Here is a 23,075-nt window from a genome sequence, read left to right as displayed (position 1 = left end):
TTTCTAACCTCGCACTATCTCCAATGGTGTTCTTTTTTTGGATTTTGATGGTATGCCTGACCAAAGCATGATCCTAATCTAGTAACTGTTGCCCTTTTACATAATACAAATATCCAGAAATTTTCACATACCTAGAGGACCTCACCTTCTTGGTGCTCCTTGCTTACATAAGGTACTCCTAGGGAATTGGTGCTCCAAGTATGGGTATTATGATCTGTTGCTATCTGTGATGGGCGAAGGGAGAGTAAGGAGGGGGGGGGGGTGAGGGATGGTAGAGGAGGTTAACATATATAGGTAGGCCATGCAGGGGAAGGCTGAGTAGCTGATATATTTCTAGTTTTACCATATATACTTACGTATGTTGTAGATATCTTTCCTTTTTTCATCAAACACACCTCATAATAAATTAGAAAAGATGTCAGAAATCAGAACTTACTAAAAAATTAAATTGTTGTATTAATTAAATAAAGAACTTATCATGGTAGATAATTTACTGATTGCATGCCATATAAAAACAAAATATCTTATTTGTCTATTTAAATATTGATTCTATTTTTATTATTGTTCAGTTTGAATAGGTAAACACGACTTTTCATACGTTTAAATCAAGTTAAATAAACATTAAAATAATCTAAAATGTTTAGTTTCTGATAGATGGCAATTAACAACCTTCTTTTTTTGTTGTATGCACAATCAAAACACAGATGCATCTAATGCATCATCGACCTGTTACAACGTAAACATCGTCTGGGTACGAGCGGCCGTAGGTCACAAGGGGGCGTGGAACTGTTGCAGACCATTTGTGACAGAGCATAATCCAGCGACTTTGCCCAGGTCGGTACATCCTCTACACGACTATATGGTATCAACTTGAAGAAAATTATTCCTTTTTTTGCTTCCAAGACCTGATATCCTCCTCGATGATGTATCGAGGTGCCGTGACCGGGCCTCAAAGGCAGGGCCTGGGCGAAGAGGTATCCCCGACGGCCAAGACAAGGCCACGGTGGTGAAGACTGTGGTGAGACAGAGCTGACTCCAGCAAATTTGACCAGCCAGGTACATCCTCTACATGACTAAACGGTATCAACTTAGTACAGTAGCTTAGTAGTAGTATTGTGAGTGGTATTGTTTTTGTCGAACAATCACTGAACCGGATATGCAGGCCTGGGATAATATATGTGTGGGTCTCGATATTGTTAGTGGTCTTGTACATGTTAAGCTTGATGATAAATGCACAAATTGTGTAAGACAAATAGATTGTTTGCTTTGTTAAAATCTCATTGACGTGCAAAGCAAGATGCATCATTGTCTTGGTTTGCTAGGATCCAATTAGCCAACCCAAATCCCATATATAAAACATTAGCAGGATAGTCTGTTTAGTAATAAGAGCCATAGAGTTCATTGTTTTCCAAATAATTTATAACAAACACTATGAATTTAATTAAATGAGAACTAAAACCTAAATTGCTTGATGATTTCCTCATTTGAAATATTACAATTGCTAAGCTCAATTATGGCATAATCACATTTTTTAAAAATAACAATGGCGTCAATCAAATTTATAATTTCAAATGTATCTCGCTGTTGAATATCAGTCTCTTTTTTTAATCAAAATTCTTATACTTTGGTGTCGTGGTGGCTATTTGATTTCCCTGTACAAATGTCTGTTTTCAGTGCAAATGTGTCCCTTGATCAATTAAACTGGGTGAATGTAAAATCATGGGGAGCCTTGAAGCCTTCTAATGTAAGAGTATGCTCAACTCAATTTTCATAAGTGAGTCCATTACATCATTCTAATAGGGTCAAGTTAAACTATAATCTGCAGGCAAATAATGTAGGAAATGATCGTTGGAATTCAGTAACACTTGAACCTGAGGTACATAGGTTCCATCACCCTATAAATATGTAAAAACATAAAGAACGTGTTTGTACAAGTGTAAGAGTAATTTTGAACATTACTTTGTTTAAAACACATATATACAATTTTATAATAGGCATGACAAAATTTTAAAACTAAGTTGAGTAGTTTTTTCTTCGGCGGGAAAAAAACATGAATTTGGGTAAAGCATACAAAGAAACCTTCTGCGGGGGCCATAAGAGTGCCATACAGTACAATAAAAAATAAGGCAAACACTTGAAGAGGTAAATAGCAACATGATAAATAGACATCTAGCTCACAAATAGGATTCATTTTCGTCCAATATACTTAGTCAAAGATGCGATATACATATATATATATATATATATATATATATATATATATATATATATATATATATATATATATATATATATATATATATATATGGCTCTAACATACCTACCATTTTAGTTTTAGGTTTTATCTATATGTACTGATCAATAAGAAAACCCATTGCTCTCTCTAATTTTTGTTTTCTATTCAGGAACACATAAAAGATAATCAGTGTTTATTTGCAAGCATGGAATTGAAGGAATCAGCGAGAGAGGCAGATAAAGGAGAACTTGAAACTTATATAATATATGCAAGGTACGTGCCGTATGACAATCATATTTTTATTTACTACTCGCTAGCTGGAATGTGTTTTTTACTACGAAGAAAACCTCGAATAGTATAGCAGTGCATGTATGGATGGAGTTATACTATACGAGGTAGTAGTAGTATATGTTGCGAGGCACTGAATATCTGAAAACATCACCTGCCGGTGCACCTGGAGCACCAAACCTGGTCCAAACTAATATGGCCTTCTTCTCGTAATATTTAGATGGATGGAAGGATAGATATATAACCAACAAAGCTAGGGGATGCCAACATCAATCTATAGCTAGTGGATACCAACCAACATAAATATAAGAGAAAATGTCAACTGATCATCAGCACGGGCATTGAAACAGATATTTCCTAGAAAGCAACTAAACATCATTTTATTATAAGGTATTTATCGATGGAGAAGTCATCCTTAGCCACCAATAAATCTCAACGCTGCTCTAACTTGCTCTGGAATGTTATCCTTTGCTTGGTTATCCCTAACCATCAACAGCTGGACCATTAGTCGCTTCCTGAGACTTTGTGGATCCTACAAATTATGCATAAACAAAGTCAGAAGATATATTTAGCAAATATATGCAATATGTAACCTCATTACAAAATCACTTACGTCAGTCCTAGGCATGTTATGAACCATGTCATTACCGATGGTTTCATACAGATGGGCCATCTCCTGTAGAACTTTGAATCCGGAGTCCATACTGTCACCAAACAAAACATATTGTATTAGCTATATTAGAGCACACACTAATATGCAAGCCAAATTTAGAATAGTACCGCCGAGGTGAAACATGAATGTTATCTTGTTCGGGCCATTCCACAAGTTGGCTGTTCCTATCAGGGGCCTCCTGTTGCAATACAGAGCTAAGTTCTTGCTTCACTAAAAGGGCTTCCCTCTGAAGTTCAGTGCCATGGGGGTCCTCCTCAAAATGAAACACATCCTGGTTCGAATAATCAATAACGATAGTCCTCTCCATTTCCATGTTCACTGCTAAAAGACCGTAGGACGAATCCACGAGTGACAGTGGTAGAAGATACTGCATTTGGTAGAAAAAGGTAAATGTCAAACAAAGTAACCAACTAATTTGTAAGAAAGAGAACACTTACAATTGTAGGGGTGTGAAACACACATTATCTTGGAAAAGGCTCAAGCACGACATTGTTAATCAATGCATTGGTGCACTGTTCTTGGCTTAACCAAGTCTGCCTTAGCGCCCGTGCTTGCACATGGAATCCCAAATTGAAAAAATGTGTCTTTCCAACAGAGCTGGTGCCTGCGCTCCTCTCTGCTGCATCGGTAGTAATCTTACGCACAGCTAAATTGAAACATAACGGATGGACAAGTCCATCTCCTAGGATGGTGTCTCGGATGATCCGTAGGCTAATCTCGATAGGGAATGGGCGCGGGCTCCTAATCCAGATTGTGCTGTAAAAAATGAAGATCAAGGTTCATACCAATTATATGACTTCAAGTAATCCTAAACTCAAACGATAAAACTGTGTTGCTGTCTATAAGATATGAATAATTAAACAGTAGTATATATCACATTAAATGACCTAAAAGATATTGTAATCTCTACCAAGTTAAGTATTTTTAATATTATGTACGGGCAATAAACTAACAGATTGAACTGTTTTCGTAGTAGTACATGGACCTGCATAAAAATTGTTGTAGATTTTGGATGAAAAATTCAACATGTAGTTTATAGGTTGTTCAACATTGTTGTAAAAGGTGTTAGACCCCATAGTTTTGGACAACAGTTTCATACGTATTTTGTTTCATACTTATCAGCTATTTATGTTAGACGCCGCAAAACACTGGTTTTAGACACAATTTACCAATACAAATATAATATCTGGTAACAACCATTGAATATGTATTTATATACTTGTATAAGAAAAATAACTACACATTCAGCCTTTGTAACAGAAATCTGAACTTAGACAAAGACCACGTGATCCTGACCAGGGTATATCTTCTAATCTAAACGTAAAGTATATATGTACAGGGCAGGAAGATTTTTTTATGGGGGTATAACTTCTAAATGCAAAGTATACATGTACATGGCAGTGGACTTAGACGATGAAGAGCAAAAAATATTAGATCTATCGGGCCGTGAGAACTTACTCTAGTAGTTCTTCGTCTGAGGAAAGTGCTATGAAATCGTACACGTAGTCGACTGCGTGTCGCACTCCCCCAAAATTCACCATTGCTTCCATTGACGGGGCAAAAAGTCGGTCGTACAACTGGTAAAGCGAGAGAGGAAGGAGCCCGTAGGATTTTATTGAGTAGATATGAGACCGTGAGGAATTGTGCGACAACAGTTAGGAAGGTGCACCCTGTCCTTCCTTATTTGCATGTTTCCATAAAATAATACTATCAACAAAATCGGCAAGATATTTGTTTTGATTACACTATGCATAAAACCAGTAACAGATTAAATGTTGCCTAAATTATGTCTCCCTTACCCCATAACTTTCCCAAATGAAAAAAATAAAAGAAACCGGACTTACCCTGTCGTGAGGGAGTGCAACACTCTATCCCCACCCGGAAAGCGTTGATGGTTGCGTGTTTTATGGGGCCCAGTGTTTGTCCCCCTCTAAATAAATCTCCGACCCCATGATTTGAATGGTGGGGCCCTGATTTATTTCCCTATCAAATCTGCACCCCCCTGATTTCAACTGCGGGGACCGGTGCCTTTCCTCTAATAAATATTTTCCCAGCATTTTTTTGTGGCGGGAATCAAGCTTACCATTAACCAGACAGCTCAGCAGAGTCGCTAGCTACAAGAGCGTCCACAAACTCAGGTGCTTGATCCTGCCACATTACTGGGGCTAACGCATCCATTACTTTATTATAGATCCTGGGGCAAAACGAAAATACCACTTGGGTAAAGTTTAATCTAGCAAAGAATATTATTTATTTGAACAGCACTCCATTGGCAGTGAGGTCAAGGTCACTGGTGTTAACAGCCCGACCTAGTTGAGTCAATCTGACTGAGCTTGCACTCCTGTCATAACCCAGCCGCCTCGGGAAAAATTATCAGGAAAGCGCTACGCGCTAATCATGCATTTGGCCACCATATATTTAGATATCTACGTCACAAGCGTTAGGCTTTATTTCTTTAGTGTGAGGAAATAGCCCAGATGGTCTGCCCTGGCCCACTTAAACACAGGGACATATTGTGGTTCCCCTACTAAAGATCGGTATGTGCATAGTCTACTGATGCCACCTCTCCCCCTCGTCCTCTATCCTTGATGCATCATGGCGCCTCTCTCCCTCATCCTATTTCGATTGCAACACTGATCGGGAACCGGAATGTGAAGCTAGCTTGAGAAGCTAGACACCTCGCCGGAATAAGTTGCTTTAGATAGCCTCATCATCAATGGAGTTAGGGCTTCGGATCAATCCCTCATCATATCCCACATTATGGAATTCTTCTCTTCTCTTTTGGGGGCTAAGCAGTAGGGTCGTCTCTCTATCTCTCCGTTTCTATGGGACAATTGTAACATGATCTCAAACACCGAGAATGAGGCCTTAATGATTCCTTTGTCTGATGAAGATCTGGAAGGTCATTAACTCTGCCACCCCGAAGGCAGCCTCTTGGCCCTGATGGGTATTTTATTCCCTTCTGCAAGAGGTTTTGGCCTTAGCTGCATCGGCTGGTGTGTCAAATCATTCAAGGTTTCTGTGTGGGGACAGTTGACATTTATCGCCTTTAAGCGTCGTGATTTACGACAAGTGATTTTCTTTTAGTGCTGATGTTGATAATTAGGCATTGACATGTTAGTTATATATAGTTTGTATTGCCAATTATGTAGTTCATGACTTTACTGTTATAATTGACGTTAACCCACAGGAGTTATAGGGTGTGTCGCAAAACAAATGTTTAATATCCAAAACAAAAAAAGTATTGCCAAATAGATAATTCTCAGTACGATCCCTAACAAAGATGTAGTAGCCATTTATTTGCGACATACAAAAATGCAATGGACCATATTCAGTCGTATAAAACCCTCAATGCCGCTTTAATTTCATCTGGTATGTTTCCAGCTGCTTCATTGTTTTTTATCGTCAGCATATGGACCAGCAGGTTCTTTCTGAGCTGTATTGAATCCTAGAGAAGATGGAAAAATAGTAATTTATAAATTGCTCGAAAATAAATCGCACGACAAACCTCGTTATTGTGTACTTACGCGAGTGGTCTTCCTACCAGAATCAGTAGTACCATTCTGGTGAGCCATCTCCTGTAGGACAAGTAAAGCGGAGTCTTTGCTGTTACAAAAAAATATCTATATTATAACTATAACGGTCTGCTTATAACGCGTGTGATCGATTTACTATATTACCGCCTGCCGTTTGAAGCGATGTCGTGTGTTGACCAGTCATCGAGATTGGAATTCCAACCAGGGATCCTCATCTGCAACACATTGTTGAACTCTTCTTTCAACATTGTGATTTCCTTCCTCGTCTCAGTGTTATGAAAGTTGTATGGTCCACCATAGACGTTGATTGATGGATCGATTGGGAGAACCCTCCTAGTTTCCATGTCGACTACAAGTAGTCCGTACGGAGAATCCACGGAAACAAATGGTAGTAGATACTGTCGTCAATAGACACATGTTAGTACAAAATAGAATAAGCAAAAACAATTTAAAGAATAAGTATCTTACAATGTTAGAGTTGAACACATCATATTTAGGAAACGGCCGAACAATGGCATTGTCAATCAGCACCGTGGTGCGTGTTTCTTGCTCCATCGAAGAGTGTCTGAGGGCCCGTGCCAGAGAATGAAACCGCAAGTCAAAAAAATGTTTGTTTCCAAGCATTCTTGTACCTGCAGTGCTCTCCACTTCAGCGCTAGCAAGCTTACGAACTGCTAGATTGAAGCATTCAGGATGAATTATTCCAAAAAGGCTAATTGTTTCCTGGAGCATCCATAGGCTGATTTCAATATGATATGGTCGTTCGCTTCTAATCCAGATTGTGCTGCCCAAAAAATGCAGACCAATCTTTACCAAATAACATTTATCCTTCACTGTATCACATTTAGACTAACTATTTTGTATAATATAAAGCAGTGAAAAAAATTACTTAATTTAAAACACGCTAGCTCTTTTGCCTGTTAGCTATTTTGTCTTTATTAATGTTATAGATGAATAAAAATAACATGGGATACAGAGTCACACATAAAATATTTAAAAGCGGTGTAACAGTGCAAAAAATATATACACTAAAATAAATAACACCTAGACAACCAAACATAATATAGTTATTTATTATGGTTAATTATGTCTAGCCTGCTGTGTTGCCCAACTGATATCTAGCGTGATGTGTACGAGAGTAATATGAAGAGCAATACAACTTACTTTAGTGCCTCATCGTCCTGGACAACAATGATAAATTAAAATATGTATTCAACGGCATCTTCTACGACATTAACGTTGCCCGCAGCCTCCTGAGGTGCGGGAAAAGCCTCTAGTGGTGCGAGCTGAACATCAACTGGCTCGTGCACAGCCTCCATTGATGAGAGTCGTGAGTGATCGAAAATTGGTGAAGACTGGGGTGGGTGTTCAAACAGGAGCTCATCGGAGGTTATATGAAGGGATCAGTTCCTGTTTGGCAGCTGCATCATATAGACTTATAGGATGTCCAAATAATACGGAAACTTCCATTGTTGAAAGCCAAATAATAAGCAAAGTTTTAGTTACGCCTGATTTTCAGCATCGGATGTTACATAAGGCCGATGGAAAGTGCCCATATCATTCCATCCGTGCATGTCTATATTATTCATTTCCTAGTATAAAATAATTTCAGCTTTTGGATGGATCATATCTTGCGCGCTGCCAATTAGGATGTCGAAGCAGCATATATATAAAAGAATATATTAGTAATGCCTTTTATTGCCTGCCAAATATGTCCAGTCATACTTAAGACGTAGATGATTCTTTCTAATTATAAAAAACATGACGGGGGTGTATCAGATCTTTCTCCTTTTTTTTATAGTTGAATATTTTCTTCCAGTTCAATCTCAACGAATCAGAAAAAACAACCTTTTTATAAAACCAGATATCCCGAAGTAAGTACGCGTACAAAAAATACATACTGCCATAATGGCTACACTTAGAGTTGTCAAGCAAAAAGAAAACACACTTTAAAAAAATGATTGTTCTGTGTGAATACATTATTATTACAAATGTAGATAAAAGGACCGAATTCATCTACTGTCCATTTTTCTAGGCTACAACTGCAGCATTGACATATGATACTGTTTCGTCAAGTGTCATTAAGCAGGCTTCGTGGATATCTACGAAAAAACAATTTGTTAGAACTGATAACATCGTAATACAGAAAAGAACAAAAAAGCCATAAAAATCGAAATAGTTTATAGAACTCACCTTGAAGATGATGAACATCATCATTAATGTCGGGGGAGAACAAGAATGTGCTCTCCCTCATAGTCTCCATGCACTTATCCCTCCGGTTAACCTGTATGTACGTAACTGCAATTTTCTCGAAAAAATTATCAGGGTGCTGCCAGTGGTACAAGTGACGACCAGCATGCTCTTGGCTTAGGCATATAAAAAGTATCTCCCGTCTGCAATGATAAAGATATGTTGATGGTAGGCAACTATCAAATATTAATAATCATATAAAACCTCAAGTACTGATTGGAGTTTACCGAAAATTCATGATGCCTATCTCAACAAAATGGACCTCCCGTCTATATACTGAATCCCACCTATGTTGTATCCTACCAGCATAGACAAGAATACCAAGAACATCTGGAAAAAATTAAGTCCGGGTGAGACAAAATGTTAAATCGATAAATATGCAAAAACAAAATAAAATATGTTGTACCGGTAATTTGTTTGTCCCGTAGCAAGGATATGGCACCAAGTTGTGGGAAAAAAGGTGGACAAATTGTCGATGCAATACTGTGCACCGATGTCCTAACCATGGTTATATCATTTAGTTCAACGACAAACTCCTTGCATAGATACCAGAAGTGACCATCTAGCATTTCCGTGGGGTTTATCCCGACGCTACTAAAGTCATAAGTTAGCCCGGTCTGCAGAATGGTGTTCAATCGATAAGCTTGGTTGCTGAAGGCAATTGCTTCAATCTTTGTTCCCTGGAAATTTTTAAAAAATCAGATAACAAGACTGTGTATATACATTAGAAAAGGTTGCTATATTTAGTGATCACTAATTTCCTGGTCCAGAAGTATGCAACAAAAGTATGGGTTTCCCATTGCATGCACCCTGATATGGGACTTCCAAATCACCCGTGCTCGGATGATCCAACATCTTTGATAGATATGTTCCATCTGTACACTTTGAAAATTCAGGAACCTACATAAAATAACCCAAAATGATGGGATCAACAAACGGTGATGTCAGATAAGCGAGCATGAAGATCTGTGCACTTGCCTGTTCATCGGAGGGATGGTAGGCAAAGGCATGATGGTATCCGGTGGATTCGCCATCACCCTCCTCGAGGGCCTCGAGCAGTAAGATATCACCATGGTCAGGGAGATATTGGATGAAGTGTTAAAGAAAGATAGAGGGGCGCACGGGAACAGGTGCTGGCATTTATATATATAGTCCAAGGGGCCAACAGGCGGGATAATCAAAATTCTTTCAACATTTGAATGTGGCCGGTTATGTCAAAAAACCTCTACTATAGAAACTATTATAAATAGTATGTTCTAAGAGTTCTTTGGCAAGAAATAATTTATTGCTAAAACATTTTGAATCAATTATTTATTTATAGAAATTTTAGATTCTTAATCTGATCGAAATCATGTCAATTATCTCACCAGTATCAGTGTTTCCTTTTCGCCTCTGAATACGCTATATTCAATATAACAAACTGCGGGAATATAACGATGACTTCAGATTTTTATTTAGGAACGCAATAATAGGATATATCAACATAATTAAGGTGATAGTGCGTTAAGGTAAGTGTAGTCATGCAATTAATATATTACCATGGATTCGCCAATATATCGTCGAATAAATATTTTACCGTTAATTACCAACATGCTGCAATTTTAAAAATCATTTAATTACTCAGATTTTATTATACTATATATGTTATTTTATAAAATCACAACTTATTTGATTTTATTACATGTGATGAGACGTCGTTTTGTTACTTTGCAACGACTATGTTACGAGCATTTTAAATAGTAACAAAAAATTAAATCGAAGTTAGTAGGAATAGTAATAATTAGTTTAGTCGGTCTTTGATGGCTTGCTTCGTTCTGTTTTTTAATTGGCGTGTCTTTTTTAATTTGATTCTATATGCACACTGTAACAGCCGCACTTTCAAAACCAGCATGCTGTTGGAAATATGCCCTAGAGGCAATAATAAAAGTATTATTATATTTCAATGTTCATGATAAATGTCTTTTATTCATGCTATAACTGTATTATCCGAAAATCGTAATACACGTGTGAATACTTAGACCACAATATGTCCCTGGTGAGCCTCTAGTTGACTAGCTCGTTGTGATCAACAGATAGTCATGGTTTCCTGACTATGGACATTGGATGTCGTTGATAACGGGATCACATCATTAGGAGAATGATGTGATGGACAAGACCCAATCCTAAGCATAGCATAAAAGATCGTGTAGTTCGTTTTGCTAGAGCTTTGCCAATGTCAAGTATCTCTTCCTTCGACCATGAGATCGTGTAACTCCCGGATACCGTAAGAGTGCCTTGGGTGTATCAAACGTCACAACGTAACTGGGTGACTATAAAGGTGCATTACAGGTATCTCCGAAAGTATCTGTTGGGTTGACACGGATCGAGATTGGGATTTGTCACTCCGTATGACGGAGAGGTATCTCTGGGCCCACTCGGTAATGCATCATCATAATGAGCTCAATGTGACCAAGGTGTTGGACACGGGATCATGCATTACGGTACGAGTAAAGTGACTTGCCGGTAACGAGACTGAACAAGGTATTGGGATACCGACGATCGAGTCTCGGGCAAGTAACGTACCGATTGACAAAGGGAATTGCATACAGGGTTTGATCGAATCCTCGACATCGTGGTTCATCCGATGACAACATCGAGGAGCATGTGGGAGCCATCATGGGTATCCAGATCCCGCTGTTGGTTATTGACCTGAGAGCGTCTCGGTCATGTCTGCATGTCTCCCGAACCCGTAGGGTCTACACACTTAAGGTTCGGTGACGCTAGGGTTATTAGGAAGACTAGTATGTGACTACCGAATGTTGTTCGGAGTCCCGGATGGGATCCCGGACGTCACGAGGAGCTCCGGAAGGGTCCGGAGGTAAAGATTTATATATGGGAAGTTGTCAAACGGACACCGGGAAGTTTCGGGGTCATACCGGTATTGTACCGGGGCCACCGGAAGGGTTCCGGGGGTCCACCGGGAGGGGCCACCCCTCCCGGGGGACCACATGGGCTGCGTGGGGCAGGGAGCCAGCCCCTGGTGGGCTGGGCGCACCCCCTCCCTTGGGCCCTTGCGCCTAGGGTTGAGGGGGGAACCCTAGAGGGGGCGCCCCCTTGGCTTGGGGGCAAGCCACCCTCTCCCCCTCTCCCCTTGGCCGCCGCCCCCCCCCTAGATGGGTTCTAGAGGGGCCGGCCCCCTTCTCCCTTCCCCCTATAAATAGAGGGGTGAGGGGAGGGCAGCCGCACCACCCTCCAAGGCGCAGCCCTCCCCTCCCCAACACCTCTCCTCCTCCGTTGTGTGCTTGGCGAAGCCCTGTCGGAGTACTGCTTCTCCACCATCACCACGCCGTCGTGCTGCCGGTGGAGCTGTCTTCCTCAACCTCTCCTTCCCCCTTGCTGGATCAAGAAGGAGGAGACGTCTCCCGTCCCGTACGTGTGTTGAACGCGGAGGTGCTGTCCGTTCAGCACTTGGTCATCGGTGATTCGAATCACGTCGAGTACGACTCCATCATCACCTTGCAAGCTTCCGCACGCGATCTACAAGTGGTATGTAGATGCAAACTCACTCCCTCGACTCGTTGCTTAGATGAACTCATAGATGGATCTTGGTGAAACCGTAGGAAAAATTTTAATTTTCTGCAACGTTCCCCAACAGTGGCATCATGAGCTAGGTCTATGCGTAGTTCTCTTTGCACGAGTAGAACACAATTTTGTTGTGGGCGTGGATTTTGTCATCTTACTTGCCTCTACTAGTCTTTTCTTGCTTCGGCGGTATTGTGGGATGAAGCGGCCCGGACCAACCTTACACGTACGCTTACGTGAGACCGGTTCCACCGACTGACATGCACTAGTTGCATAAGGTGGCTGGCGGGTGTCTGTCTCTCCCACTTTAGTTGGAGCGGATTCGATGAAAAGGGCCCTTATGAAGGGTAAATAGAAGTTGACAAAATCACGTTGTGGTTATTCGTAGGTAAGAAAACGTTCTTGCTAGAACCCAATTGCAGCCACGTAAAAGATGCAACAACAATTAGAGGACGTCTAACTTGTTTTTGCAGCGATTGATCATGTGATGTGATATGGCCAGAAGTTGTGATGAATGATGAATTGTGATGTATGAGATCATGTTCTTTGTAATAGGATTCACGACTTGCATGTCGATGAGTATGACAACCGGCAGGAGCCATAGGAGTTGTCTTTATTTTTTGTATGACCTGCGTGTCATTGAAGAACGCCATGTAACTCACTTTACTTTATTGCTAAACGCGTTAGCCATAGAAGTAGAAGTAGTCGTTGGCGTGACAACTTCATGAAGACACGATGATGGAGATCATGATGATGGAGATCATGGTGTCAAGCCGGTGACAAGATGATCATGGAGCCCCGAAGATGAAGATCAATGGAGCTATATGATATTGGCCATATCATGTCACAACTATATAATTGCATGTGATGTTTATTATGTTTATGCATCTTGTTTACTTAGGACGACGGTAGTAAATAAGATGATCCCTTACAAAAATTTCAAGAAGTGTTCTCCCCTAACTGTGCACCGTTGCTACAGTTCGTCGCTTCTAAGCACCACGTGATGATCGGGTGTGATGGATTCTTACGTTCACATACAACGGGTGTAAGACAGTTTTACACAGCGAAAACACTTAGGGTTAACTTGACGAGCCTAGCATGTGCAGACATGGCCTCGGAACACGGAGACCGAAAGGTCGAACACGAGTCGTATGGAAGATACGATCAACATGAGAATGTTCACCGACGATGACTAGTCCGTCTCACGTGATGATCGGACACGGCCTAGTCGACTCGGATCGTGTAACACTTAGATGACTAAAGGGATGTCTAATCTGAGTGGGAGTTCATAATTTGATTAGAACTTTATTATCATGAACTTAGTCTAAAACCTTTGCAAATATGTCTTGTAGATCAATGGCCAACGCTAATGTCAACATGAACTTCAACGCGTTCCTAGAGAAAACCAAGCTGAAAGATGATGGCAGCAACTATACGGACTGGGTCCGGAACCTGAGGATCATCCTCATAGCTGCCAGGAAACAATATGTCCTAGAAGGACCGCTAGGTGACGCTCCCGTCCCAGAGAACCAAGACATTATGAATGCTTGGCAAACTCGCGCTGATGATTACTCCCTCGTTCAGTGCGGCATGCTTTACAGCTTAGAACCGGGGCTCCAAAAGCGTTTTGAGCATCACGGAGCATATGAGATGTTCGAAGAGCTGAAACTAGTTTTCCAAGCTCATGCCCGGGTCGAGAGATATGATGTCTCCGACAAGTTCTACAGTTGTAAGATGGAGGAAAACAGTTCTGTCAGTGAGCACATCCTGAAGATGTCTGGGTTGCACAACCGTATGACCCAGCTGAACATTAACCTCCCAGATGAGGCGGTCATTGACAGAATCCTCCAGTCGCTCCCACCAAGCTACAAGAGCTTTGTGATGAACTACAACATGCAGGGGATGGAAAAGACCATTCCTGAAGTGTTCTCGATGCTGAAGTCAGCAGAGGCTGAAATCAAGAAAGAACATCAAGTGTTGATGGTCAATAAGACCACTAAGTTCAAGAAGGGCAAGGGTAAGAAGAACTTCAAGAAGGACGGCAAGGAGGTTGCCGCGCCTGGTAAGCCAGTTACCGGGAAGAAGTCAAAGAATGGACCCAAGCCTGAGACTGAGTGCTTTTATTGCAAGGGGAAGGGTCACTGGAAGCGGAACTGCCCCAAATACTTAGCGGATAAGAAGGCCGGCAACACCAAAGGTATATTTGATATACATGTAATTGATGTGTACCTTACCAGTACTCGTAGTAACTCCTGGGTATTTGATACCGGTGCCGTTGCTCATATTTGTAACTCACAGCAGGAGCTGCGGAATAAACGGAGACTGGCGAAGGACGAGGTGACGATGCGCGTCGGGAATGGTTCCAGAGTCGATGTGATCGCCGTCGGCACGCTGCCTCTACATTTACCTACGGGATTAGTTTTGAACCTTAATAATTGTTATTTAGTGCCAAGTTTGAGCATGAACATTGTATCTGGATCTCGTTTAATACGAGATGGCTACTCATTTAAGTCTGAGAATAATGGTTGTTCGATTTATATGAGAGATATGTTTTATGGTCATGCTCCGATGGTCAATGGTTTATTCTTAATGAATCTCGAGCGTAATATTACACATGTTCATAGTGTAGATGCCAAAAGATGTAAAGTTGATAACGATAGTCCCACATACTTGTGGCACTGCCGCCTTGGTCACATTGGTGTCAAGCGCATGAAGAAGCTCCATGCCGATGGACTTTTAGAGTCTCTTGATTATGAATCGTTTGACACGTGCGAACCATGCCTCTTGGGCAAAATGACCAAGACTCCGTTCTCCGGAACAATGGAGCGAGCAACCAACTTGTTGGAAATCATACATACCGATGTGTGCGGTCCAATGAGCGTTGAGGCTCGCGGAGGATATCGTTATGTTCTCACTCTCACTGATGACTTGAGTAGATATGGGTATGTCTACTTAATGAAACACAAGTCTGAGACCTTTGAAAAGTTCAAGGAATTTCAGAATGAGGTAGAGAATCAACGTGACCGAAAGATAAAATTCTTACGATCAGATCGTGGAGGAGAATACTTAAGTCACGAATTTGGTACACACTTAAGGAAATGTGGAATCGTTTCACAACTCACGCCGCCTGGAACACCTCAGCGAAACGGTGTGTCCGAACGTCGTAATCGCACTCTATTGGATATGGTGCGGTCTATGATGTCTCTTACCGATTTACCGCTATCATTTTGGGGATACGCTCTAGAGACAGCTACATTCACTTTAAATAGGGCACCGTCTAAATCCGTTGAGACGACACCGTATGAATTATGGTTTGGAAAGAAACCTAAGCTGTCGTTTCTAAAAGTTTGGGGATGCGATGCTTATGTCAAGAAACTTCAACCTGAAAAGCTCGAACCCAAGTCGGAAAAATGCGTATTCATAGGATACCCTAAGGAAACTGTCGGGTATACCTTCTACTTAAGATCCGAAGGCAAGATCTTTGTTGCCAAGAACGGATGCTTTCTGGAAAAAGAGTTTCTCTCGAAAGAAGTAAGTGGGAGGAAAGTAGAACTCGATGAAGTACTACCTCTCGAACGGGAAAGTGGTGCAGCTCAGGAAAATGTTCCTGTGATGCCCACACCAACTGAAGAGGAAAACAATGATGATGATCAAGGTACTTCGGATCAAGTTACTACTGAACTTCGTAGGTCCACAAGGACACGTTCCGCACCAGAGTGGTACGGCAACCCTGTCCTGGAAATCATGTTGTTAGACAACAATGAACCTTCGAACTATGAAGAAGCGATGGCGGGCCCGGATTCCAACAAATGGCTTGAAGCCATGAAATCCGAGATAGAATCCATGTATGAAAACAAAGTATGGACTTTGACAGACTTGCCCGATGATCGGCGAGCGATAGAAAACAAATGGATTTTTAAGAAGAAGACGGACGCGGATGGTAATGTTACCATCTATAAGGCTCGACTTGTCGCTAAGGGTTATCGACAAGTTCAAGGGATTGACTACGACGAGACTTTCTCTCCCGTAGCGAAGCTGAAGTCCGTCCGAATCATGTTAGCAATTGCCGCATACTATGATTATGAGATATGGCAGATGGACGTCAAAACGGCATTCCTTAACGGACATCTTAAGGAAGAGCTGTATATGATGCAGCCGGAAGGTTTTGTCGATCCTCGGAACGCTAACAAAGTATGCAAGCTCCAGCGATCCATTTATGGACTGGTGCAAGCATCTCGGAGTTGGAACATTCGCTTTGATGAGATGATCAAAGCGTTTGGGTTTATGCAGACTTATGGAGAAGCCTGCGTTTACAAGAAAGTGAGTGGGAGCTCTGTAGCATTTCTCATATTATATGTAGATGACATACTCTTGATGGGAAATAATATAGAATTTCTGGACAGCATTAAGGCCTACTTGAATAAGTGTTTTTCAATGAAGGACCTTGGAGAAGCTGCTTACATATTAGGCATCAAGATCTATAGAGATAGATCGAGACGCCTCATAGGTCTTTCACAAAGCACATACCTTGATAAGATTTTGAAGAGGTTCAAAATGGATCAGTCCAAGAAGGGGTTCTTGCCTATGTTACAAGGTGTGAGACTGAGCTCGGCTCAGTCACCGACCACGGCAAAAGATAAAGAAGAGATGAGTGTCATCCCCTATGCTTCAGCCATAGGATCTATTATGTATGCCATGCTGTGTACCAGACCCGATGTAAACCTTGCCGTAAGTTTGGTAGCAAGATACCAAAGTAATCCCGGCAAGGAACACTGGACAGCGGTCAAGAATATCCTGAAGTACCTGAAAAGGACGAAGGACATGTTTCTCGTTTATGGAGGAGACGAAGAGCTCGTCGTAAAGGGTTACGTCGACGCTAGCTTCGACTCAGATCTGGATGACTCTAAGTCACAAACCGGATACGTGTATATGTTGAATGGTGGAGCAGTAAGCTGGTGCAGCTGCAAGCAGAGCGTCGTGGCGGGATCTACGTGTGAAGCGGAGTACATGGCAGCCTCGGAGGCAGCGCATGAAGCGATTTGGGTGAAGGAGTTCATCACCGACCTAGGAGTCATACCCAATGCGTCGGGGCCGATCAAACTCTTCTGTGACAACACTGGAGCTATTGCCCTCGCCAAGGAGCCCAGGTTTCACAAGAAGACCAGGCACATCAAGCGTCGTTTCAACTCCATCCGTGAAAATGTTCAAGATGGAGACATAGAGATTTGCAAAGTGCACACGGATCTGAATGTCGCAGATCCGCTGACTAAACCTCTCTCGCGTGCAAAACATGATCAACACCAGAACTCTATGGGTGTTCGATTCATCACAATGTAACTAGATTGGTGACTCTAGTGCAAGTGGGAGACTGTTGGAAATATGCCCTAGAGGCAATAATAAAAGTATTATTATATTTCAATGTTCATGATAAATGTCTTTTATTCATGCTATAACTGTATTATCCGGAAATCGTAATACACGTGTGAATACTTAGACCACAATATGTCCCTGGTGAGCCTCTAGTTGACTAGCTCGTTGTGATCAACAGATAGTCATGGTTTCCTGACTATGGACATTGGATGTCGTTGATAACGGGATCACATCATTAGGAGAATGATGTGATGGACAAGACCCAATCCTAAGCATAGCATAAAAGATCGTGTAGTTCGTTTTGCTAGAGCTTTGCCAATGTCAAGTATCTCTTCCTTCGACCATGAGATCGTGTAACTCCCGGATACCGTAAGAGTGCCTTGGGTGTATCAAACGTCACAACGTAACTGGGTGACTATAAAGGTGCATTACAGGTATCTCCGAAAGTATCTGTTGGGTTGACACGGATCGAGACTGGGATTTGTCACTCCGTATGACGGAGAGGTATCTCTGGGCCCACTCGGTAATGCATCATCATAATGAGCTCAATGTGACCAAGGTGTTGGACACGGGATCATGCATTACGGTACGAGTAAAGTGACTTGCCGGTAACGAGACTGAACAAGGTATTGGGATACCGACGATCGAGTCTCGGGCAAGTAACGTACCGATTGACAAAGGGAATTGCATACAGGGTTTGATCGAATCCTCGACATCGTGGTTCATCCGATGACAACATCGAGGAGCATGTGGGAGCCATCATGGGTATCCAGATCCCGCTGTTGGTTATTGACCTGAGAGCGTCTCGGTCATGTCTGCATGTCTCCCGAACCCGTAGGGTCTACACACTTAAGGTTCGGTGACGCTAGGGTTATTAGGAAGACTAGTATGTGACTACCGAATGTTGTTCGGAGTCCCGGATGGGATCCCGGACGTCACGAGGAGCTCCGGAAGGGTCCGGAGGTAAAGATTTATATATGGGAAGTTGTCAAACGGACACCGGGAAGTTTCGGGGTCATACCGGTATTGTACCGGGGCCATCGGAAGGGTTCCGGGGGTCCACCGGGAGGGGCCACCCCTCCCGGGGGACCACATGGGCTGCGTGGGGCAGGGAGCCAGCCCCTGGTGGGCTGGGCGCACCCCCTCCCTTGGGCCCTTGCGCCTAGGGTTGAGGGGGGAACCCTAGAGGGGGCGCCCCCTTGGCTTGGGGGGCAAGCCACCCTCTCCCCCTCTCCCCTTGGCCGCCGCCCCCCCCTAGATGGGTTCTAGAGGGGCCGGCCCCCTTCTCCCTTCCCCCTATAAATAGAGGGGTGAGGGGAGGGCAGCCGTACCACCCTCCAAGGCGCAACCCTCCCCTCCCCAACACCTCTCCTCCTTCGTTGTGTGCTTGGCGAAGCCCTGTCGGAGTACTGCTTCTCCACCATCACCACGCCGTCGTGCTGCCGGTGGAGCTGTCTTCCTCAACCTCTCCTTCCCCCTTGCTGGATCAAGAAGGAGGAGGCGTCTCCCGTCCCGTACGTGTGTTGAACGCGGAGGTGCTGTCCGTTCAGCACTTGGTCATCGGTGATTCGAATCAGGTCAAGTACGACTCCATCATCACCTTGCAAGATTCCGCACGCGATCTACAAGTGGTATGTAGATGCAAACTCACTCCCTCGACTCATTGCTTAGATGAACTCATAGATGGATCTTGGTGAAACCGTAGGAAAAATTTTAATTTTCTGCAACGTTCCCCAACACATGCTTAATTGAGAAGCCTGTGCATTTTATGACGTAAGTTAGTTAATATAGCACAAACGCAGTCAATGCCATTTGTAATAAAAAGAAAATTTTGAGGAAAGTACGGACTGCAGCATTTGTACCATGTATTCATATAAGAAAAAAAATTATAGCATGTTAGGCGACAAAGCTCAAAGGGAAGCATTAAACAATATCTGTTCTTTATTCACACTATCATAGTTTGACTCCAAATCGATTACAAAGCAAACTGCTCTTAAGTAGCGTTGAAACATAAAACATAAAAAGCTATAAAGAATATTGTATAACTACTCATGAATGCTCCTTTCAAGGCATTTCCGTCTTCTTGTCGCATGCTTACATGTGCTTCACAAGCCTATGTTCCAACTGATTGATCTTCTTTATGAGAGTTTTAATCAGCGACATGTTTCCTTGGTTGCCTGCAAAATTAGATCGTTTCTAGAACCCCAACCATCCCCCAAACATTCTTTCCAATCGTCTTTCGTAACGAGATATGTACTACTAATAGGCAGGTTAATAGGCTCGACGTGATTATGCATCCTAAATATTTTTGGCTTTGGTGTATTACCCTTAACAAAGCGACGCATCGTACATTTAATGTGTGATAAACCGATTAGGAATGTTTTTAAAACGAAGCAATTAAAATAGTTAACATGCACATATTGTACATTTTTCATAAACACTTTTAAAATTTCCTTATACACGGGATTTTATTAGAACTACGTTGAATCATGTTTGTGCCAGCTGTAACATTTACAAGTCTACGTTGAATGCATTAACACTTCATTCAAGTTTGGGCCAGCTGCAATATTTACTTACATTTCCTTGTTCAAAGAGGGATGAGAACATCAAAAAATAAACAAGAATTAGGGAACTAAATAAAAAGAGACCTTCATAGCTATAGCTGTACATGAAAAATGTACACCAAATAAAACTGGGTTGAATAAAGGATATATTACACAGTCATACACAGTCATAAAGCTAAAGGCAGTAGGCCAACATGTAAGATTTTAGCCATTTAATGAGTATGTAAATAAATTTATGACACAAACTGAAATTCAATGTATCAAATATAATCTGCATGCTAAATGATGACATCACATGCATGCTACAGGTTTTAATCAAACTGTACAAAGTAAATGTAACAGGTAGCGGCTCTATATGAAGCCAAACATTCTTTCGGAATTTCAAATTACAAATAGCACGGTACGCTGTGCGACATATACATTGCCAGAAAAATTGCGATAGTGGAAAGCAAATAACAGTGATAAAGGTTAAATATTAATTAAACATGATGCAGATCTTCATGAAGCCAATCATTATTTCTGATTCTAGTCTTACACATAACACAGTACGCTGTGTGACATGTACAAAATCAGATTACACATAACATAATATAAATTTATTGAAATGGATTTATTACTTGAACTTATTGGTGTATAACTCTAACAACCGAGATACCAAATGAATAAATATGTCATACAACCGAATTACATCAATTCTTGACCATCGAAAGAGTAAATTGCATATTAAAATCCACCAGGTCTTATAAGACCTAACTTCATCCTATAAGTACTTCCTTGTAGACGATGTTCTTCATTGAAGTCAGCAAGGAAACGGTCGGTCTTTTACGCTTCTTCGGGTTGTTATGTTGCTTGTTGGCCTTATCCTTTGGCTTCTCCTTCTGAATAAGTATTTTAATGTTTCTCTTCACGGTGGCTCGAGACAAAGCAACATAGAGTTGACCATGAGAGAACACTGGATTAGGTAGATACACACCAACAATGGGGATGGTCTGCCCTTGAGCCTTGTTAATCGTCATAGCAAAGCTAAGACTTATAGGAAATTGCTTCCTCTTAAACTTGAAAGGAAACATGTCATTGTCAGATGGGCATAGAGGTATTCGAGGAAGGAAGACCCTCCTACCAGCGTGTTGTCCAATCATGATTTCTGCATCAATGGTGTTCCTCTCAAAACCTCTAACAACAAGCCTAGTCTCGTTACACAGACCATTAGCTGGATCAATGTTCCTTAGAGGTATCACAGGGCAGTACAGCTTTAGTTTGAGTGCATGTGGAGGAAGACCATTGGGAGTCAATCCATTTAGAAACTCAGGAGCGTAGTAGCCATATGGGTCGTCCTCCGCACTATCAAAGCTATGGTAGATTACTTCATCTCCTTGGAAACGTTCTATCAAGCGGATGTTTATCTTGTCGACGTTGTCATTTGCCGTGGAAAGGATTGCGCGAGATGTCATGTAACTCGAATCTGCCATGTTGTCATCTAGACTTGGAAACACGTGGTCAATCAGCTTCTCCAGGTCGTCAACCTCACCTGTTGATGGCAGACAAATATCATCAGGGAGTATTATGTTGCCTTGGTCGTCGGCTTCCTCAGTGCCATTACCGACCCTGAGCAAGTAATCTGCAAACCAAGTGTCATTACCAGCCCTCATGTTGGTGATGAGCCGAAGCTGCCGCATACTCTTCCATAGATGAGAACTTCGGAGGCTTGCATCAATTATCTAGCCCCGTGACCCCCTTCTGACGACCGGAAGCACCTGCCTAAAGTCCCCGCCAAAAACAACAGTCTTTCCTCCAAAGGGTCGGCCGCGTATTCCCATGATGTCGCGCATGCTATTGTCTAATGCCTCAACCGCTTGTTGCTTAGTCATGCTGGCCTCGTCCCATAGTATCAATGAGGCCACCCTTAGCAGCTTGGCGGCCCCACTCTGCCTTGGTGAAGTTGCACGATGCTCCATCATCGCAACTCAATGGGATTTTGAACCTTGAGTGGGCAGTCCTGCCGCCAGGCATGATAGAAGCAGCGACACCCGACGTCGCGGTAGCGGTAGCAATCTTGCCCTCGTGCTTCACCTTGGCGAGCATCGCCCTGTAGAGGAAGGTCTTCCCCGTACCTCCAAGACCATCAACAAAGAATATACCCCCATCACCACGTTCAACAGACGCTAGTATTTCGTCGTATGCAGCCCTTTGCTCAAAATTCAGTGAAGATGACAATTTAGTGTCACTTTCGTCAAACTCAATAGTTGATTCCTCGATGATCTCTCTGGCCTCGCCCTCGGTTGGGTCAAACGCATCATCGGTCGTTGGAAGAGCGAAATCAATAATGTCTTTACCCATAGACTGCAACATACCCCTAATGTCAAGAAACACCATCTGCTCCACCTCGTTCGGGGACGTGCGTGTCCGACGGTAGTCATCGGACATAGGCTCGAGGTGTCTATCCCATAAAGCGCACGTCGCCTGGCTCGCAGTGCACCAATATTGTTGCAAAGAGCCTCCTAAGAGAACATGGCATAGCCCACTGCTCCGCCTTAGTAAGACAGTCGTCGAGCGTGTTGTCTGCCTCGATGAGTCCCAACCTTTCACCGGCCTCTCTA

Source organism: Triticum aestivum, chromosome 3B, assembly GCF_018294505.1.
Source record: "Triticum aestivum cultivar Chinese Spring chromosome 3B, IWGSC CS RefSeq v2.1, whole genome shotgun sequence".
NCBI classification, from domain to species: domain Eukaryota; kingdom Viridiplantae; phylum Streptophyta; class Magnoliopsida; order Poales; family Poaceae; genus Triticum; species Triticum aestivum.
This window is presented reverse-complemented; position numbering follows the sequence as displayed.